The sequence below is a fragment of the Dipodomys spectabilis genome, unplaced genomic scaffold (genome assembly GCF_019054845.1).
Source record: "Dipodomys spectabilis isolate Male_0828 unplaced genomic scaffold, ASM1905484v1 ptg000187l, whole genome shotgun sequence".
Taxonomy (NCBI): domain Eukaryota; kingdom Metazoa; phylum Chordata; class Mammalia; order Rodentia; family Heteromyidae; genus Dipodomys; species Dipodomys spectabilis.
The window spans coordinates 14116746-14137312 of record NW_024870864.1 but is presented as its reverse complement, the minus strand read 5'-3'; the positions used below and the strand labels follow the sequence as shown (position 1 = coordinate 14137312).

General features: G+C 39.7%; 1 long non-coding RNA gene and 1 gene segment (V, D, J or C); one reads left to right on the top strand and one right to left on the bottom strand.

Annotated features, from left to right (window-relative positions):
• The window catches only part of LOC122121246, a 236354-nt gene that overhangs the window by 27355 nt on the left and 188432 nt on the right, over positions 1-20567 (bottom strand).
• On the top strand, positions 1100-19300 carry LOC122121266. Its single transcript, XR_006149914.1, has 3 exons — positions 1100-1111; positions 13076-13079; positions 19184-19300. It is a non-coding gene; the product is annotated as an uncharacterized LOC122121266 (long non-coding RNA).

The window sequence follows — 20567 nt, the reverse complement described above, 5'->3', positions numbered from 1 at the left end:
TGGTTATATATTAATTCCCAATCCTTTTCATGGTTTTCCTACTATCCTAAAACTATTCAATATATCAAAACATATACAAATATCAAAATAATAAATGAGGTTCTAGATCTCATGTATACTACCCACTACACACTTGTCATAGTTGTCACCAAAGCTCAGGACCTGGTTCCATCTAGAATGTTCAGCACTCTCATATAATTAACTTCACCTGCCTAATTCTAGAGGACAAGTTCTGTGCATCTAACCCAAGAACAGAATACAAACAAGAAGCAGTGGCCCTGAGGGCTCACCTTCAAACCCCTTTTCCATCCTCATCTCCCTCTGTCCTTACCAGTGATCCAGAGCAGTAAGAGAGTCAGAACCCAAGAACAGAGCCTCATTTTAGCTGGGAATCCAGGAGATTTGATCAGTGAAGTCAAGGTCAAGATGAGCCTTTATGTCAAACTGGGGCTGGAAAGTTCTCTTTGGGGAGCACTATGCAAATCAGCAGGTGGGTGCAGCAGTGTGAGAAGAACAAAGCAAAGGGCAAGGGCATCTCTCTGGTGAAGAAAGCGACTTAAATTACTTCTGTGTTTGGAGAAAAGACCCACAAGTACCAGGCTGGCTCCAGCAGTGTGTAGAAGGACTCCTCTCCCCTGATGCCTAGATCTACAGGGAGGATGTGGTGTACTTGACCCTGTCAACTTAAAACACTAGAGGCCCAATTCAATTGAAATATGTGTCCAGGGGAGTCTTGGTGAAGTGTCAGTTTGATTGGCCCTCTTCTACTTATTCTAGAGAAAGATACTGTGCACAGACTTCATTTGCCATTGTGTCTCAAGTCTTCTATTCAATACCACCGGGATTTGATCTAGGTAAGGAAATCAAATACATACTTGAGTTAATCTGACATCACTGAAACAAAGTTAACTTTTGATTAGCAAGTTATCAGCAACTGTTAGAGTTGTTCTTCATAAGCCAGACACTGGTGGCTCATGTCTGGAACCCTAGCTACTCTGGAGGCTGAGTTCTGAGGATATAGTTCAAAGCCAGTGCAGGCTGAAAGTTACATTATGACTCTTATCTCCAACTAATCATTCAGAAATTGTATGTAGTGCTGTGGCTGAAAGTGGTAGAGTGTTACCCTTGGGCAAAAGAGCTCAAGATCATTACCCAGGTCCTGAGTTCAATCCCTACAAGTGATAATAAAATAAGGTTCTTCATCGAGGGCCTAATTAATTAAGTTCCTTATGATCACTTGTGTTAAAACAAAATAACAAAGAGGATAAAATCCTCCTTGCAGATGGTAAACTAATAACATTTCTAAATGGAAAATAAAACATGGCAGAGAAAATTAAATTCTACATAGTCATTTTCACAATCAGTAAATATGGGATGACACTTCTTCAGCATAACTCTTCACCAGACTAACAACAGTATTCTCAATATTTCACTCTCTTCTATAAGACAGAATGAACAAGAACACCAGTAACATTCAGTTAGTTACTGAGACTATTGCAACATCCATTTTTAATCTTTCTACAGACTCTGCTCCTGGAAAAGTTATTAACTCTTTATTAGACCCTCCTTGTCCTGCCTGCATTCCATGTGGACAGCCACAGCCAAGACTCCACACCTCATAGCAGGACCCAGCAAGAGCTGTTTTCATGTCTCAGTATAACATACACTCAAGATTAAATCTTCTCTTTAGCTTCATCAGCATCTACTAAGAAAGTGAATGCTGGTGCAGAGTTGTTCAGAGGAATTCATATTCCACTTACATCATCCAGAGCCTGAAGAACATACATTTCGGTTGTTATTGATCACTGTTTCTTTTGCTATTGGCCACATTTTCTTATGGGATACACAAAAAGTTTCTCCTATTAAAAGTATTCTAGAGCAATTTTTATTGTGATTAAGTGATTGCATACATTTCACAAATTTCACAGGATTGTGATATTTGTAGTCACAAAGTAGGTGATACTTACAGTCACAAACATATTCTAACTTCATGGGGTATATTATCTTTATCACGGTTTATAAAGTTTCTCAGTTCTATGAGCTTTGACAATACAGTTATTTTCCACATGGGGTGATATATACATTTATTTTCTTTTGCTTAGTGTCAGCTGTTTCCTCTTTCCTGCTCTTTTCCTCCCTCCCATTGCTTCCATTGAGTTGCTTAGTTTATTTTGATCAATGTCCAGTACAACTGATAGTTCCCACTGTTACATGTTTTCCCGTGGTTCCCTCTGTTTCTGTGTCCTCCTCCTAGTTTCCCTCTGATGTGCACATATATATGATATATGTTGTATATATTATTTTTAAAATAACTTTTTATTGTGAAAATACCGTACAGAGGGGTTACATTACATGAGCAAGGTATTGAGTACATTTCTTATCAAGCATTATTGCCTCCTCCTATGTTTCCCCTTTCCATCCCTTCCCATCTCCCTCCCCATTTCCCTCATTCCTGCCTACATACTTATCCCCGCCCCCCCCAAGAGCACCAAAGTTGTCACGTTCATTTTTTCGACATAATGTCTTGTACATCTCATTATTGCAATGGGTCCATCTGTATCCCTGTTTAAGCAATTTTTTCCCTTCCGCTCCACAAATTATACCAATATCAAATACAGTGAAAACATGGGTTATACTGCAGGGAAGGCACATACAAAGCAACAAAGAAATCATCTTATAAATATTTTATTTGTAAATTATTTCTTTTATTCCTTTCCTTTGCTGCTTGCTTATACAAAGACAATGAGGAAACTCTTTGAGATACCATAACTGGAAGAAACTTCCAAACTGAAATTAAATGCCAATCACATGGAAGGGGAGATGACTAACACAGTTAATTTCCCAATAGGTTGTAACTTCAATCCTGTATATGAGTTATAAATGATGTAGCTCAAAAGAAATCCTGAAATCTTATCCTTTGATTTCCTCAACCCAAGGATGTAAGAAGACTCTTATAGGGCTACATATTTGTGCATTTTTATTCAGTGTGTGTGTGTGTGTGTGTGTGTGTGTGTGTGTCTTTGGACTTAAGTTCAGGTCCATGGCCCTGAGCTTTTGTACTCAAGGTCAGCACTCTTTCACTTGAGCCACATCTCCATTTCTGTCCTTTTGTTGGTTAACTGGCGTAAAGAGTCTCTTGCACTTTCCTTTCCTGGGCTGGCTTTGAACCGGGATCAGAAGATCTCAGCCTTCTGTGTAGCTAGGTTTTCAGGCATGAGGCACCTGCACTGGCCTCTTGTAGATATATAAGCCATGTAGAACACCGGGATTTGAAGTTATACCTCTCAAAACAGGACAAAATATAGCTTCAGGAACCACAGTCCCTTGCCACACAACCAGGCATTGAAGGGTTTCATTCTCAGGATTGGAGCATTGTGAATTTGGTGATCAGTCCTGCTGGCCATTTGCCCTCAACTGCATACCAGGTGATGGTCTGCTCTTCCCAGATGTGGTGCAGTTGTAGAGGCTCAGTAGTGGTCACTGTTCTTGGCAAGTCGGATGGAGAGAAGCACCAGAAAATATGAAAAGGTAATAAGTTTAAATGTTGTCATGGATTGGAGAAAAGCACTTGATAAAAATCTCTCAAGTGAAAAAAAATAATCTCTCAAGTGACTAGGGATAGAAAAAAATTACCTCAACCCAATAAAAGATATGGATGGCAAAAACCATTGTCAACATAATACTAGATGGGGAATTCTTAAATTATGATATTATTTCATCAAAAATATGAATATTTAAGCATAAACAAGGAGATGAAGCATTTCTACAAGGAGAACTATTATAATAAAAATAAATAAATGAAATGCACAAATGTATACATATATACTCTTTTTTATTTTACCTAGATAGCCTTCCCTTTGCTATGTGAATCCAAAGTAATGGCACAACCCTGACCCCCCAGAGTATGTAGGTGTGTCATTTACAAGTCAGAAGAGGCATTATAAAGTCTGAACTGAGGGCCATGTAGAAAAAAAGAATGTTAGGATAAAAAGGATCTTCTCAGTCCCTTACAGAAGAAAAAGTGTATGTACATCTACAAACAATACCAGTAATACATCCAATTTAGTTTATGTTTTTTTGATTCTGATCCAAAAACTAAGCAGTCTTACACCCTCAACTGCTAGGCAACATTCTTGAATTCAAGCTCACTAAGAATGGAGCCTGAGTCCTGCTTCCTCACCATGGTTGCAGCAGCAGGAAGAAGAGAAGCAAGTCTGCAACTATATGTCCAAACTACATGTCAGTTCCTAAGGCTGATCTGCTCAGAGAGAGCTAGTTTTGTGACTTAGTTTCCCTGCACTGCCATGGAGAACACAGATATCTTTGGCTGGTAGACAAATTTATGAAATAGTTTTAAAATCAAAGTTCTGGAAGTATGGAAGTCTAGAGTGTCATCTGTTTCAGACTCTCTTCCTGACTGTTCTCTTTCTTGTAATGTCCTCACAAGGACTCTGATGCCTGTGACAGAGACAGAGACAGAGCCATCCAGTGCCACAGCTCCTCAAGACACTAGCACTACAGGACTTGCTACAGTCTCAGGGACCTCACATCACCTCAGTCACTTGTTACAGACTTCTCCAAGTACACATGTCTCAGGAGACATGAATCAATCCTTAAAAGATGGCCTTTGCTCATAAACAAGGGAGGAAAGAGAGGCAAAGCCAAGCTTCCAGTCTCTAAATTCGAAAAAAAGACTTTCCCTCACAATTCAGCCAGCTGACAGCTCCTTCTGAGTGTCCCTGGTCCTAGTCAAATACCCAAGCCTGGAGACTCTTTGTTGATAAAACACTAACTCTGTGGTTTCCCTAGATTACTAAACTAGATAGCTCTTTTAATATGTATTGTGTGGTTTCACTACCATCTAGTGGTATTATTCTAACATTACATGTTTTAAAACCAGGATTCTTTTTTTATTTTTTATTAATGAATTTTTAATTTTACTTTATTGTAACGATGGTGTCCAAAGGGTTACATTTACATGAGTAAGGTAATGAGTACATTTTTTGTCAAGCATTGTTACTCCCTCCTTTGTTGTTCTCCCACTATCTCTTCCCTCCCTTACCTCCTTCACACCTCCCGCCCAAAGTTGTAAAGTTCATTTCCAATATAGAGTCTTGTGGGTATCATTGTTGCAATAGATCATCCTGTGTCTTGTTTCAGCATTTTGTTATTCCCTTTCCCCTCCCCAAATTAGAAAAATGTATATACAAGATTCTATACAAAATTCAGTGTACCAAAATCAGTATAGTGAAAACAGGAAATACACCATAGGGGGAAGAACATACAAAAGAAACACAAAAAGATCACATAGTACATTAAAAAACAACAACAAAGAAAGGCCTCTTGTGTCCATATCTTAGGATTCAGGTTTCCCTCATTTGCAATAATTAGTATACATCAAGGATAATTTTATCAGAAAATCAGAAAAGCTCAAAAACTATGTACATATGACCATCTAAGATGATGCTAAGCTAAATGAACCCCAGGTTTATTTTTTCAGGAAGAGTTATAAATTACAGTTTTAGATGTCTTTTTTAACTTTTCTATGGATTATATTCAGATATGATGGTAATTTTATGCATGTTTCTGTCTGTCTGTATCTGAATGTGTGTGTATGTGTGTGTGTCTGTGTGTGTGTGTCAGTGGTTTGCCAGTGATAGGTTGAAGAATTAGAGCTAGTGAGTCCACACAGGTTAAGATAGCCAAACAAGAGGCAAAAGCTGCACAGAGATCCCCAAATCTCTCCATGCTAAATCCTGGTATTTTACTAAATATGAATCACTGATTCCATGTGGAGGGCTGAAGTGGTGAAGAAAAATTTATCAATATTTGTTGCATGACATGGTACAGGTGTGGAGAACCAATGGCTCACCTTGTGCTTGTGTGGCTTAAGTACTGATGGCTTGCAAGTTAGCTAATGTTGGCTTCCTGGACTCTGTCTACAGGGAAAGTATTGTAATTAGAAGAAAAGGAGGCTGTTGCTCTCTCTGTGGATTTGTCACTGTTCTTAATCACAGTTGTCAAGGGGGCTCAGCACAAGATGATTTATCTAAGGATATGGATTTGGTCATGAACTATTGAGCAGTCTTAAGGCAGAAGTTCTGGAAACCTTTCCAAGAGTGGAGTTGAAGATGGAGCCAGTAGAATGAACCCTGGCTACTGGGTCTCTATATTCAGTTATCACTTGCAGAGAAGAGCTGTCCCTTTCCTCCTGCTCTGAGATTATAGCACCCAGTCATGAGTGCTCAGAATCCACCTCCTGGCCTGCAGCTTTCTTGTGCTGTTTACATCCACATCTCACACTCCTGAGGATAAATCCAATCCATGAGTTCATGGATTAGATTCATGTTTAATGACTTTGCTTCACTAATACATACATTCCCACATTGAAACTCTGAGTTAAAAAAATCTACCTCAACATATTATTACCACTACAAATAATAGCCATTTCCCTCAATTCAGTGCTGGGGACCCCAAATGCTTCTGGTGCCTAATCCATTTTCCATCATTGGTCAGAATGTAACAAGAACCTAAGTTATGAAGATGTGTTACTTAGCTTTCTTTTTTTGTGACTAAGACCTCAGTAAAAGCAATATAAAGGGCAGAGTACTTGATTGCAACTCTTAGGTCATAAAGTCTAGTCTACCATGTGGACAGAGTTTGGTGAAGCTCACAACATGGCACCCAAGAAACAGAGGAAATGTTCTACTTGGTGGCTTCATCTTTCTTCCCCTTTTATTTTATGAGACATCAGCCTTTTGGAAAGGGTCCTTTTAGTTTTGTTTAGGAGATACAGACAAGGCCATGTTCCCCCTATCTGTACTGCCTTGACAACCATAACTATAGGAGATTACCCAAATGCCTAGGTTTCTTTTGAGATAGCTTCTTAATAACAATTGGCCTCAACTAGAATCCACTTCTTTACTTCTCCCATTTTGGGGGATTTTATGCAATATTTTGAATAACATTTAATCTTGATATATCTTTAAATTTCTAAATATCATTATTATTTTGAGGCCTGAGATAATATAATTGATATATATTTTTGTGTGTGTCTAAATAATTATGCCAAGTGAAGATCTCCTTAGCAAAAATCGACTTCTCCTAAAGCCTAATTATCAAACCTTGTATGGATCCTTGTTACCTGCTTAAAGTACAGATTGCTATGCACTAGGTATGGGTGTGTTCATAAATTTTGTGTGTGTTCTTGGGGTGAGCCAAAGCTAACTCCATTTTTAATATGTCAGGAGTTCCCTCCAACCCCTGAGAATCAAAATAGTGGTTTCTCACAAGCCCCCAGGGTCAGGAAATATGCTGTTTGTTGGAACCCCAGGAAATGTGGAAACTGTTTGGAAAGCCCTTGTGATTGTTGTGATCAGGTTGTGTGATGTGTAGCCCTGTTTGGTTATCAATAGCCCAGACAGGATCTCAATACTCCAGACATGATCTGCAGCCCTGTTTGGTTATCAATAGTAAAACAGCCCAGCCACCTTTGCCCTTCCAGGTAGGAACAGCCTTATCTCTGCGCCCACAAGTGAGAATATATGTCTGCTTTGTGTGGGAACCCCCAAATTTGTGTGCCAATTCAAACCAGAATGATAGGTTAGTTCAAACAGATACTACCAGACAGACTGTAACCCCATTGGCCACTGACATAAATAAGCAGTCTTTTTGTGTGTGCTACAATCTCGTTGGCCACCCATGTGTGGCCAGACTTGACCACATGGATTTTGCCTTTAAAAACCCTAGCTTGTGGGACATTTGGTGTGGCAGTTTCAGCTCCGGAGTCTCTACTGCATCCCTGGCTGGTCAGCTATCCACTTCCCCAATTAAGTCATATTTTTACAAGAGGCTGTCTCTGAGTGGTGGACTCTTCCCCATAACATGTGTAAAACATTACAGGGACAACAAAAGGTAAGGGAGAGATTTCAGTTCACCATCCTTGACTTCCTTGGCCTGTGGTGAGGCCCAAGATCAGGTTGTGGGACCATCTAGCAGAGGCTACTCAATTCACGGCACATTAGAATCCAAAGGGGAAAAAAAAAAAAAAACATAGGAAGTGGTAAGGGCAAGATAGAGCCCCAAGGACTTGCCCACAGGTGATGCATTTACTCCAACTAAGCCCCACCCCATGCTTCCCATAATACCACCCTATTGTTAACCCATCAAGGGGTGAATAAACACACAAATCCAAGAGTGTGAAGTAAACTGAGAGGAATAAGCTACACCCAGAGAGACCAGGTCTCTGCTGGTTTTCAACAGAACACTGAACATGAATAAGTAGAAAACATGAATTTTTCTGAAGAACATAAAACTGATTCACTGAAGGAAACTTGTCCTTTTTCCCTCTATTTGTACCATGTGACTGTGCAGGTGGAGGAATTAGTGTCTCCCCTATTCTTGTTTGACTTCAGTGTGAAGGCCTGGAAGGTTGTTCATATTGGCCTCCTCTAACAAATCTAGTGTCAAAATATGATAATTAGCAACAACAAAGAAACTTTGTTGATACTATCTGGTGGACTAGTCATTATTTTGGTTTCAAATATTAAGTCTAAGAAGCAGAAAATGTTACATTCAGGAATACTGAATTACAAACTATTGGGAATCAGAAAATGTTACATTCTGGAATACTGAAATATAAACTATTGGGAATCCTCAAGCAACAAACTCCTAGCAGTCTCAATAATGCCCTGCTGATAGAGCCTCTGGAGAGTCCCTCATATCTGTGGCTCAACTTTCAAGGTATGAGCTACAAAGAAGACAGCTCCTCCTGTCACTCTAGCCACAGGAGGCTCACAGCCCTGCCTACAGGAACCAGAGGCCTGGCCTCGTGGCTTGCAGCAATGCTTGTGTTGACTATATTCCCATGTTGGTCACATGAGCATTTGTCAGCTTTGTGGACACAGGGGCTGTTTCTCCCCCAATCCACGTTTGCATTCTGATACCATATTGCAATCTCACTTCTTTTTCTCACAGAGATACTGCAGACCTTTTTTTTTTTTTTTTTTTTTTTTTTTTTTACAAAGGAAAGAAATGTATCTCAATTGAAAAGGAAACCAAATTTACTCAGCACTTCCCTCATCAAAATTGGGAATGTACCTATGGTCCCTAAAGGACTAAAAATTTAGTTTTAATATACTTCTGTGTAGTTACTTTTAGTGTTATGCTCACCTTTGTTCCTTAGCTCCACCCAGAACTGGGCCCTCCTCCCATCCTAGAGTTCTCTCCATACTTTGTCTCCTCCCTCTCTCTGCCCAGACCCACCTGAACTCCCATTTACCTCACTTCCTATCCCTCACACCCTCTTGCTATCTGGATGGTGATGGAGGCCATGTGTTACCATTTGGGGGTAATACGGCTTCTCTAATAAACCTTATAATATTCTTTCTCCTGTGCTCGCCTGCCTCTGCCTGGTCCCATGGATGCATGTGTCTGATCCTCTTACAGTTACATTGATGGGCTGACAGCCCAGTTCGGGATCATGATCACAAGCCTTATTACTAAAACAACCATGCTGGTACTTGAAAATCAATGGTCTATCCCACAGCTCTGAACCCAGCTGGAGGATGTACTGCATCCAGGTTGACATAGCATGTGAGAAAAATTCAGACACTTCCAAAATTGTTTCTGTCCATCAAGTGATGGAGATTTTCTGTCTTAGAGACACTAAAAGATATACAACACTTCAGACCCATAAAACTGTCAATAGAATCTAGCCACAGATACAAGACAGAATACAAGACAGATACAAGGGCTCAGTCTCAGACTTCTGTGACCTATGAACACTATTACATGACTTCATCATACTCTACTCTCTCAAGTAGAGCCAGATCCCCAGAACACACAAGGCCAGAGACCAGTGTGCAGAGTCCAGTACTGTATCAGCCCAAGCTTGATTCAATGAGGAACCAGTGAGAGAACTTTGTGAAGGCCTTGCTATTTATGCAGGTTTGGGGACAAACAGAGAAGATGCTAGACAAAGTACAACTGGGCTTCCAGCTTCTGAACAGAAAACATAACATAGACTGTATGTATGGGCCAGAACCATGTGCATGATGGAAGTTTTATAAGTTTCCTTATGAAGGGAATAAAATCATAGAAGATACTTGATGCTTATATCACTGATTGTCTATAGTACTACTTAAGAGACACATATTTTTTTCACTAGATACCTCATTGTTTACCTAAAGTCTTCTGGTCTTTATCCTTTCATGATTTTCTCCTGCTCTTTGTAGTTTCCAAGTCATCCAATTATCATATGCTCTTCATGTCCACCCAGTCATATTGATGACAATATCTTCCTACTCAGCTCATTCAGACAATCTTCTCTGCGGGTTCCCAGACCAGCAACACATGAGGGCTGCTCACCCAGCCAGAGGAGAGGTTCTAGTTCAGGGATGTATCACTGTGGGAGGATTATGTGTAGCTTGAAAGCAGTAATACACCCCAGCATCCTCAGTTTCCACACTGCTACATTTCAATGTGCAATCTGTGCCTGACCCACTGCCACTGAATCTTTCTGAGATCCCAGATTCTCAGTTGGAAACCTCATAGATCAGGAGTTGTGGAGACTGCCCTCGCTTCTGCAGGAACCATTTCAAATATGTGTTTCCATTGTTATATAGAAAGTTCTGAATATACCTGCAAGAGATGGAGGCCGGCTCTCCTAGGGTGACAGGCAGGGGGAGTGGAGTCTGGGTCATCACAACATCTCCATTTGATCCTGAAATTAGAATAAGATAGAAGTTCAAGGTTATACACAAACGTACAGAGACATGCTTTTTATTTTTATTTTGATGTATTACCTATTATTAATATTACTTGGTTTGGCTTACAATATAAAAACATTTTGCATCTAAAATTGTGCGTTAAACAAAACTCTTTATTCAGAGCTTATGAAAATAAACTTGTTTTACGAATGAACTAATACAGATTATGTGTGAGGGGGAGAGAGAGAAATGGGGTATTTGAGTAGAAATGCTCTTAAATGATTTAATTAAGAAGGAAAAGGCATCTCCCTAACTTCCATGCTCATTAAAGTGAAAAAATAGAGATAATTTTAAGCATAAATAGGGCTCTAGGCATAATACATTATTCTCACCAAACACAGGTTTTCAATCCTTCTGCAGACCTAAATCTCACTTACTCCATCATGATTAACAAGACCTGCACATCTAACACATGTATAGGGAACAACTGGAATCTCAGATCTCACCCTGCCACCCCACTCTCATTTCTCATCCCCCTTTGCTGTTACCAGGGATCCCGAGCATTAACAGCCACAGTAGCTGAGACAAGGACTTCATTTTTAGGACTGAAATGAGGAGTTTTGACAGGTCAAGGCAAGTTCTGATCTGAGCCTTTATCTCAGACTTAGAAAGGAAGGTCCTCCTTAGGGAGCAATATGCAAATAGCCAGGTTGGGGTAACAGTGTGAGAAGAGTCACAGGGAAGTAAGGCCTGCTCTTCTGAGCAAAGTAGCAGCAGATCTGTTCTATATTTGGTGACAACCAATAAAATCCATGATGCCTTTAGCATGGAAAGAAGGACTCCACTGATAATATCTGGAATTGAGGGAAAAACAGGATGCACATCACCTCACCACCCTAAAACAGCATCAGAGGCCCAATGATATGCAGCTTTATGTCCAGGAGAGACTCTAGGAAAGGAATGGACATTGTACCTGGGTCCTCCATTCCTCCCTCATCTAGTCTAGAGGAAGACACAGTGTCAAGCATCAGCAGCACTGATTCTCAAAACAGTTCACCAATAAAAGCACAGAGTTGAGCTAGATGAAGAGGCATACCATAGTTACCAGTTTATCTCTTAGGGATGCTTGCATCTCTATTTGCCAGGATTTTCATATTAAGATAGAGGCTATAGAATTGACAAGGATAACAAAATTTTCTCTTGCAGGTTGTAAGTACCCTAATGGTCTTTTAACGTAATGAGAAAAATTATTACACTTGAAAGTATGAATTCAATGTAACAGTTTTTTAAATTCACTAAATATCTTGTCATTCTTCCACAATGTATTTGTACAGCAAATTAATCAAAGGATTTCTTAAAGTTTCCTCTGGAGAGTACAGGAAGGGTAAAAGGATCAAAATATGGTGTACTTATCAATTGACATACTGAGGTGAGACCATTTTGTGTAACTACTTGAAATGATATATATATATATATATATATATAATTTTGATTATCTTAAATTAACATAAAATCTACAAATATCTCCAGTCCCAATCTAATTTAACTAGTCTCTGTTTATTTGTCTCAGAGATTTTAGTCTCTACTTCACCTGAGGGAAGGAAGAGCACATGCAGGGTGTTAGTACTGCTGCCCCAATGGATGAACCTGACCAGTGAAATAGGTGACTTGTGGGAAGTGATTATATTATGGGATTGGAGATTATACCCACTGCTCATCAGAGGGTTAAAGATACTCTCATGCAGTGAGGCAGTTCTCATAATAGTCACCTGCTATCAAATGAAGAAAACCATAGGCTTGGCCAGCTCAAATTACAACTGGTTCTCTATTAACACAACATATTGTACCACATGCAAGAGAGTCTTCAGAGTAAAGACAGAATGAAGATACAGCATCAGGGACATTCTTCATCTAAAACTATGACTTAAACAAACTCTTCTTTATTCAGAGTTTAGGTCAGCTACTTTGTTAAAGAAAAGGACTGACAATGGTGTGTCATATTTGTGTGTATACCCACACATGTGTGTGTGTGAGAGAGATAGAGAGAGAGAGAGAAATTTGATTTAAATAGAAGTGCTCATAATAGGCTAATTGAGGAGTACAAAGCATTTCTCTACCTGTGATACTTTTCTTCTTCTAAATACAACTTCTTAATCCTTACCGAGATTACTTGTTAACTTGCTGAAATGCAGATTCACATTCAGTAGATGTGAAGTGGATTTGTAATATTGTATTGGTAACATGCTCTGGGAGATGCTATTGATGATCTTGAATTCTGGACACCTTCTGAATAGGAAAAAAAATACTAGTACATACATGTTTAGTTGTGTTTGCTTCCTTTTTGTCAAGAAATATTTCTATTTGAGAATGGTCACTTACATATTTCATTAAAATATCTCATTTCCATGAACTGAGACTTCCTGAAACTCTTGCTATAGTTACAAGTTGCTAATAGGAAGAGTCATGTGTGTATCTGGTATGGGGTAATGCCCTCCTGGATATATTCTGAGAGTTGGGCGGTGACTTCACTGGATCATCAACTATGGGCTCCCATAACCACAGTCTCTTCAGGAAATACATTTCCCAGCACTGCTCTCCCTGTCTGCTTTACTGCTTATATTCTGAATGAGATGGGACATCTTCTATCACATATAAGATTGGAAGGTGGTGGAAGTGGCGCTGTAGCTCAAGTGGTAGAGCGCTTGCCTTGAACTGAAGAGCTGAGGGACAGCGCCCAGGCTCAGAGTTCAAGCCCCACGACAGACCAAAAAAAAAAAGATTGGAAAGTGGAAGGGACTCAATCCTATCAATCCACAATATGCAAGGAACTTGGACAGAGGTGAGAGTGTGGACAAGTGAGAACTCTATACATATACCTCTCATGTCCTAAATTCTATTTTTAATATCTATAAGGAGTTGTATAAAATGATTTCCATTAAACATATGAGGTTATAAATGCAATTCTTCTTTACCTATCAGCCTTTCATCATTCTGAACCATCCCTCCCAATCCAGCTCCTCCCTTCCATATACATTTCCATGTGTAAGAATGCATGTTAATTACTAAACGTGAACTTATGACTCTCAGTATGTCTGTAGGATATATGGAAGTCACTTCTGATTACTCTGATAAATATAGATATAATATGGGTCACTATGTAACTGTACCTAGTGCATGACTCCACAAGTGTCTTAAATGTATTTTATTTATTCACATATATTTATTTCCATGCTTCAGTTTGGATTTATGTGAACTAGGCCAGAAGCCAAGGGTGCTTTTGTTACCTGCTCTCTGAATAACACTCCTAAGATCAAGCACCAGAAAAAAAAAACACATGTTCAAACCTTCCAAAACCTGATACAAAGTATTAGTTAATTTTTTCTTGATATTTCCTGAAGTTATTTAAAAACTTATTTTTCCACTCTACTTTCGAAAGTTTAGAATAATTATATGATACTCAGTATCAAATCAAATTTTCTGAGAACTAGATTAAAATGTTGTATGTTTTGACATGAGAGTTGAAATTATTTAAAAAAATACATTTGCTGGAAATAAAATTCCCTGACAGGAAGTTGATAAATGTTGAAGGTACTCAACTCATTTGTTTATTACATTATTTAGCATCCCCAAACATCATATTGTACTTCAAATAAAATTATTCCATGGAAATGCAAAATTGAATTAAAAAATTTTTAACGACTATTATTTTTTTTAAAAAAAAAGTAGTTTTCAAAATGCTTTTCACAAGGTATTTTTCCTTGCCTTTAAAAACCTGACATATATAGAATGGCTTCGTTATTGACTGACTGCAGAATTTTAGGACAGACTGGACCATACATGAGTACAGAGCAGTGTTCTTTGTAAGTCACAGAAGAGGCAGTGTCAGGTGTGTGCTGCTTGGGATGAGCAGGAGGACAGACAGTTAAGGCATGCAATTGACTCCAGAACCTATCTCCCAATGCTTTCCAGTGACCTTAAAAATGGTGCTGCATCTGTGATGTACTGTCAGCAGTTGGAAGCACCAGGGTTAGCATCTGGGTCAGCCCAGGCTCTCACTTCTGCTTCCCTGGGAGGTTTTTGTTGTGACTGTTGTCACAGGGGTAGGTAACTAATTACCCTGCTGACAGTAGTAAGTGGCAAAATCTTCAGGCTGCAGGCTGCTGATGCTGAGAGTGAACTCTGTGCCAGATCCACTTCCATTGAACCTCCATGGGACCCCAGATTGCCAAGTAGGTGCAAAATTCATCAGGAGCTTTGGAGCTTTCCCTGCTCTCTGCTGGTGAGAATGTAAATAATTGCTAATGATCTGACTGGCTTTGCAAGTGATGGTGCTTCTCTCTCCCAGAGATGTAGACAGGGATGGTGACTGGGTCAACTGGACATCACAACGAGCACCTGACATTGGAAACATTAAAACAATTAGTCATTGAATTAATGATATTATCCAAGTACTTCCACAAAGCCTCAAGCTGCTCTGTTAATATGAGAAGAGTAATCTCCACATTATTCTTCCTTACCTGGGAGCCAGAGCATCAGGAGCCCCAGGAGCTGAGCAGGGCCCTTCATGTCCAGGCTGTTTGTTGAGTGGAACCTTCTCCTGCATAGGGTGTGAGCAGCCTCTGAAGAAGTTTGCAGGTTAGTGGGCTGTGCTCAGGGCACATGAAAGTCACCAGGGTTGGAAAGATTTAAAAGACATGGCTAAATGTGTAGCTTGGTGATCTTCATGAATTTCTGAGCTAGCTGTCTCCAAATCTCTCAGGTAACATTCCTGTCTCCTATCAATAGCCCAAAAAGACCCACCTTAAAGATAAGATGTTCCCTAAACCAAGAACTCATATCTACTTCAGTTTCTTCTGCTTCATAAACCTTCATGTTCTTATGCTATTGTCTCTCCCAGTTCAGAATAACATGTTTTAGTAACTAGGCTAGAACTTGTGGTCCCAGCAGGTTCAGATTTGATGAAAGGAAACACAGTAAAGGGTGAGCAAGGCAATGAAGCCACAAGGAATGGAGAAGACATCCTTAGCATGGGAAACACGGAAAAACTGCCACAGACAGTGAAGGCAGAGCGCAGTGAGGAAGGCTCCCACATCAGGACCAGCATGTGGGGACACTGTCCACCCTAGTGCAGAATGTCACATCTGGGGAGCCACTAGCAGGGCATTGCCATGAGAGTGAATCAACCTCTCATCATTGTGAGTCCAAGCAGCTGCTGCAGGTACACAAAATAACACTGCTCCTCAAAGTCAGAAGCTCACACACAGGGAAAGTCCCTGCCAAAGTCAGAGTTCTCTTCATCATCCTTCACTAAATGAACTGCATGTGGATCTGGATTTGAGAGATTCACGAACTTCGACCCCAGTTATGATGTATCTGAGGCCTGAAATATGATACTTCTGAAGCCAAAGGAAGCTATGATGAAACTGTAAAAGTCATGCCTTTCTATTTACCTTCATTTAATTAGAGGAACTTTGAAGGTGGACCTGTCTTTTGATAAACATACACTCCTGGTGCACACAACGTCCTGACACCTTGGTTTTAGACCAAGACATTTTAGGAATGGCTATGTTTCAGGAGGAAAGAAGAGTGGATATGAGAGTGGAGATAAACCACTTTACAATTTGTGTAATAAGGGTGGGGGGATGTTGGGATGGATGGGAAGGGATGGGAAGGGGAAGCAAAGGAGGAGGCTAAAATGCTTGATAAGAAATGTACTCATTATCTTGCCCATGTTATTGTAACCCCTCTCTACAGTATTTTCACAATAAAAAAATTAAATTAAATTTAAAAAAAAACAATTTGTTTAATAAGATTGTTATGCCCTGCATCTCAGGTAGAAATCATAAACATAAAGTTCTCTTGTGTAAAGGATACTAAAGCTACTAGCACATGTTTTTAATACAGCATTATTTACCCTACCTAAGATACAGAACCAACCCAGATGCCCCTCAGGAGATGAATGGATCAAGAAAATGTGGTATATATACAAAATGGAATTTTATGCCTCTACCAGAAATAATGTTATTGCCCCATTTGTTAGTAAATGGAAAGACTTAGAAAAACATATATTAAGTGAAGTAAGCCAGGCCCAAAGAAACATAATTCCCATGGGTTCCCTTATTTGCAATAACTAGTATATATCTGAGACAAGCAGAAAAGGTCAGGGAAATGAACCCCACGACAGGGACACAGGTGTTTTTTTTTTCTTCCTTGCAATGGTTTCTAAAGTATTTAACAGGTACCATGTAATTTTCTTGTAGGTTTGTATGACCCTCCCCATGGTATAACCCCTGTTTTGACTGTATTTGATGTTGGTATAATTTGGGGAGCGAAAGGGTAAAAACAAATTGTTCAAATTGGGATACAGGTTAACCCATGAGATGTACATGACACCATGTCAAAAAATGAACTTTATAATTTAGGCGTGGGGTGAGGGAGGAGAGAGGGAAATGTAGTTGTGGAGATGGAAGGGCAGGGATGGTAGGGGAAAACAAAGGAGGTGGCAACAATGCTTGATAAGAAATGTACTCACTACCTTGCTCAAATGATTGTAAAACCTCTGTACAGTATTTTTCACAATAAAAAAACTTATTTTAACAAAAGATCTGTTGTGTGCATAGAGTAAGAAGCTGATCTGCACACAGGGATCTCAGGGTCATTGTGTCACTGATGTCTCACAGGCTAGCTGCCATGTAAATGAGGGCACAGTGTTTTGTGTTTATTCGTTTTCCTAAAATGCCTTCAAAGTTCTGTTTAAAAGTAGGATTTTTATTTAAGATATAAGGTGTAACATTGATAGATTGTGACATCCTGTGAAATACACATATAAGCTATTTGAGATGAAAGGACTGTTTCTACCACAGACACTGCCTATGTGTAATCCTAATAACTCAGCTAGACACAGGAAGGAATATGAAGAGTTTCAAGTCAATCAGGACACACATGCATAAGCCTTGTCTCACTTGACATCCCCTTGTTTCATGGAGTGCTGTTGGCAGGATCAGAGAGGGCGCATTGCCAGAAATAGAATTTGTTCAATAGTATTGTCTGCCCCTGGCACTAAAACCAACTCTCTGTGTGGTTTGTGGTTCTTTGAGATATTCAAATACTTCCCTAGTAAAGCTCATGATATAGTCAGTGGATAATTTTATAAATGTTTTCTGTCTGTTTGGGAATCAGTAAGTATAGAACTTCTCCCAGCATAGTGGTGGCTATGAGGCTATTTCATGTTTTACCACCAGGGGAAGTTGAGATATTTTAGATCTATCAGTGACAGAGGGATTAGGAGAACTTAAATGTAATAGAGAAACTGGTAAGGATGGTCCTTTCCTAAGATGATGCTTGTGCTGATGGAAATAGCAGGGGTTTACTTTGGATGTCTGAGTGGTCTGTGCATATTCTGAGAGAAAATCCAATACATACTCAAGTCTCAGGGGAAGCCTTTGCTCATTGTGGCGCTTGTTTGCCAGTTAATGGTAGATTTTTGGAAGGGAAGAACATAATCTTCTAACCTCTAAGAGTCAGGTGAGAAAAGGCCTCCATAAGAGGAGGACCAGAGGAAACAAACATGGAACATAGCATTATGCAGTGTCACACTTCAATTTGTAGCTTTGTTAAATAAAAATGAGCCTGTGCCAAGGAGACCTCTGTTTTCACTGTATTTGATGTTGGTATGATTTGGGGAGGAGAAGGAAAAAACAAATTGTTTAAATAGGGATATGGGTGGACCAATTGCAAAAATGAGATGTACAAGACGTTATGTCGAAAAATAAACTTTACAACAGTTGTGGGGTTGGGGAGATGGGAGGGCAGGGATGGTAAGGGGAAACAAAGGAGGAGGCAACAATGCTTGATAAGAAATGTACTCATTACCTTGCTCATGTAATTGTAAGCACTATATATGGTATTTTCACAATTAAAAATGATAATAATGGGACTTTCAGAATCATGAGTTGATTAAGCAAAAACTTTTAATGTCTGAGACATATAATTAATTTTCTTTGTATTTAACCAACATATTCTATTTATTTGGTGATATTCAGTAACATTCCTATTTCAAAAATCAATCTCACTTTTAAGCCTAACTTTGTGACTCATTCTTCAATTGCTAGCTACTACTGCTTCTTGAGTCATTCTGCATGGAATTTGACTCTGTAATTCTCTCCAAACTATAGAAATGGCATGTTGCTGGTAGATGATTTTGTCTTTGTCTTTCACATTTGGGAATAAGTGATAAATTGACTTCTGCAGTAACATTATAAATTCTGGTTCTGAGAGTCCTAGAAGCTGAAGTAATCCAAGATCCCACTTGGACAAGGTCTCTAGTATGACATCTTCTGTCAAGTCCTCCAAACTCAGATTACTGTTTAAGTTCAGAGAATGTGCTATGCTGCTCTCCAGACAAGCTTTGAAATAGGCCAGCTGGGCCAAGCCCTACAGAGATGTTTTTGTTAAGGACTGTATCACTGTGGGAGGAGTATCTATACCTTTCATGCAGTAATAAACTCCAATATCTTCAGCCTCCACCCTGCTGATTTGCAGTGTGAAATCTGTGCCTGACCCACTGCCACTGAATCTGTCTGGGACCCCAGATTCACAGTTGGTAGCCCAATAAATCAATTGCTGTGGAGACTGGCCAGGCTTCTGAAGGAACCAATACAGAAGGCTATCTCCATCGCTATCCATGAGGCTCTGACTTGACCTACAGGAGAGGGAGGCTGTCTCTCCCAGGGTGACAGCCAGGGAGAGTGGAGTCTGAGTCATTACAATATCGCCATTGGACCCTGAAATTAATATAAATGAAAAGTACAAGGTTATATGTGTTATATAATTTTTTCTGTGGTTATATATTAATTCCCAATCCTTTTCAAGGTTTCCCTTCTATCCTAAAACCATTCAATATTTCAAAATATATACAAATATTTAAAAGCATAAATGAGGTTCTAGATCTCATGTATACTACCCAATGCACAGTTGTCATAGTTGTCACCAAAGCTCAGGACCTGGTTCCATCTAGAATGTCCATCACTCTCATATAATTAACTTCACCTGCTTCATTCTAGAGGACAAGTTCTGTGCATCTAACCCAAGAACAGAATACAAGCAAGAAGCAGTGGCCCTGAGGGCTCACCCTCAACCCCCTTTTCCATCCTCATCTCCCTCTGCCCTTACCAGTGATCCAGAGCATTAGGAGACCCAGAACACAAGAACAGAGCCTCATTTTAGCTGGGAATCCAGGAGATTTCATCAGTGAAGTCAAGGTCAAGATGAGCCTTTATGTCAAACTAGGGCTGCACAGTCTTCCTTGGGGAACACTATGCAAATCAGCAGGTGGGGGCAGCAGTGTGAGAAGAACAAAGTCGAGGGCAAGGGCATCTCTCTGGTGAAGAAAGTGACTTAAATTTCTTCTGTGTTTGGAGAAAAGACCCACAGATACCAGGCTGGCTCCAGCAGTGGGTAGAAGGACACCTCTCCCCTGATGCCTGGATCTGCAGGAAGGATGTATTGTACTTGACCCTGCAACTTGAAACACTAGAGGCCCAATTCAATTGAAATGTGTGTCCAGGGGAGTCTTGGTGAAGGGTTAATTTGATTGGCCCTCTTCTAGTTATTCTAGAGAAAGATACTGTGCACAGACTTCATTTGCCATTGTTTCTCAGGACTTCTATCCAATACTACAGTGGTCTGATCTAGGTAAGGAAATCAAATACCTACTCACCTACTCGAGTTAGTCTGGCATCACTGAAACAAAGTTAACTTTTGACTAGCAAGTTATCAACAACTGGTAGAGATGTTCTTCATAAGACAGACTCTGGTGGCTTATGTCTGTAATCCTAACTACTCTTGAGGCTGAGTTCT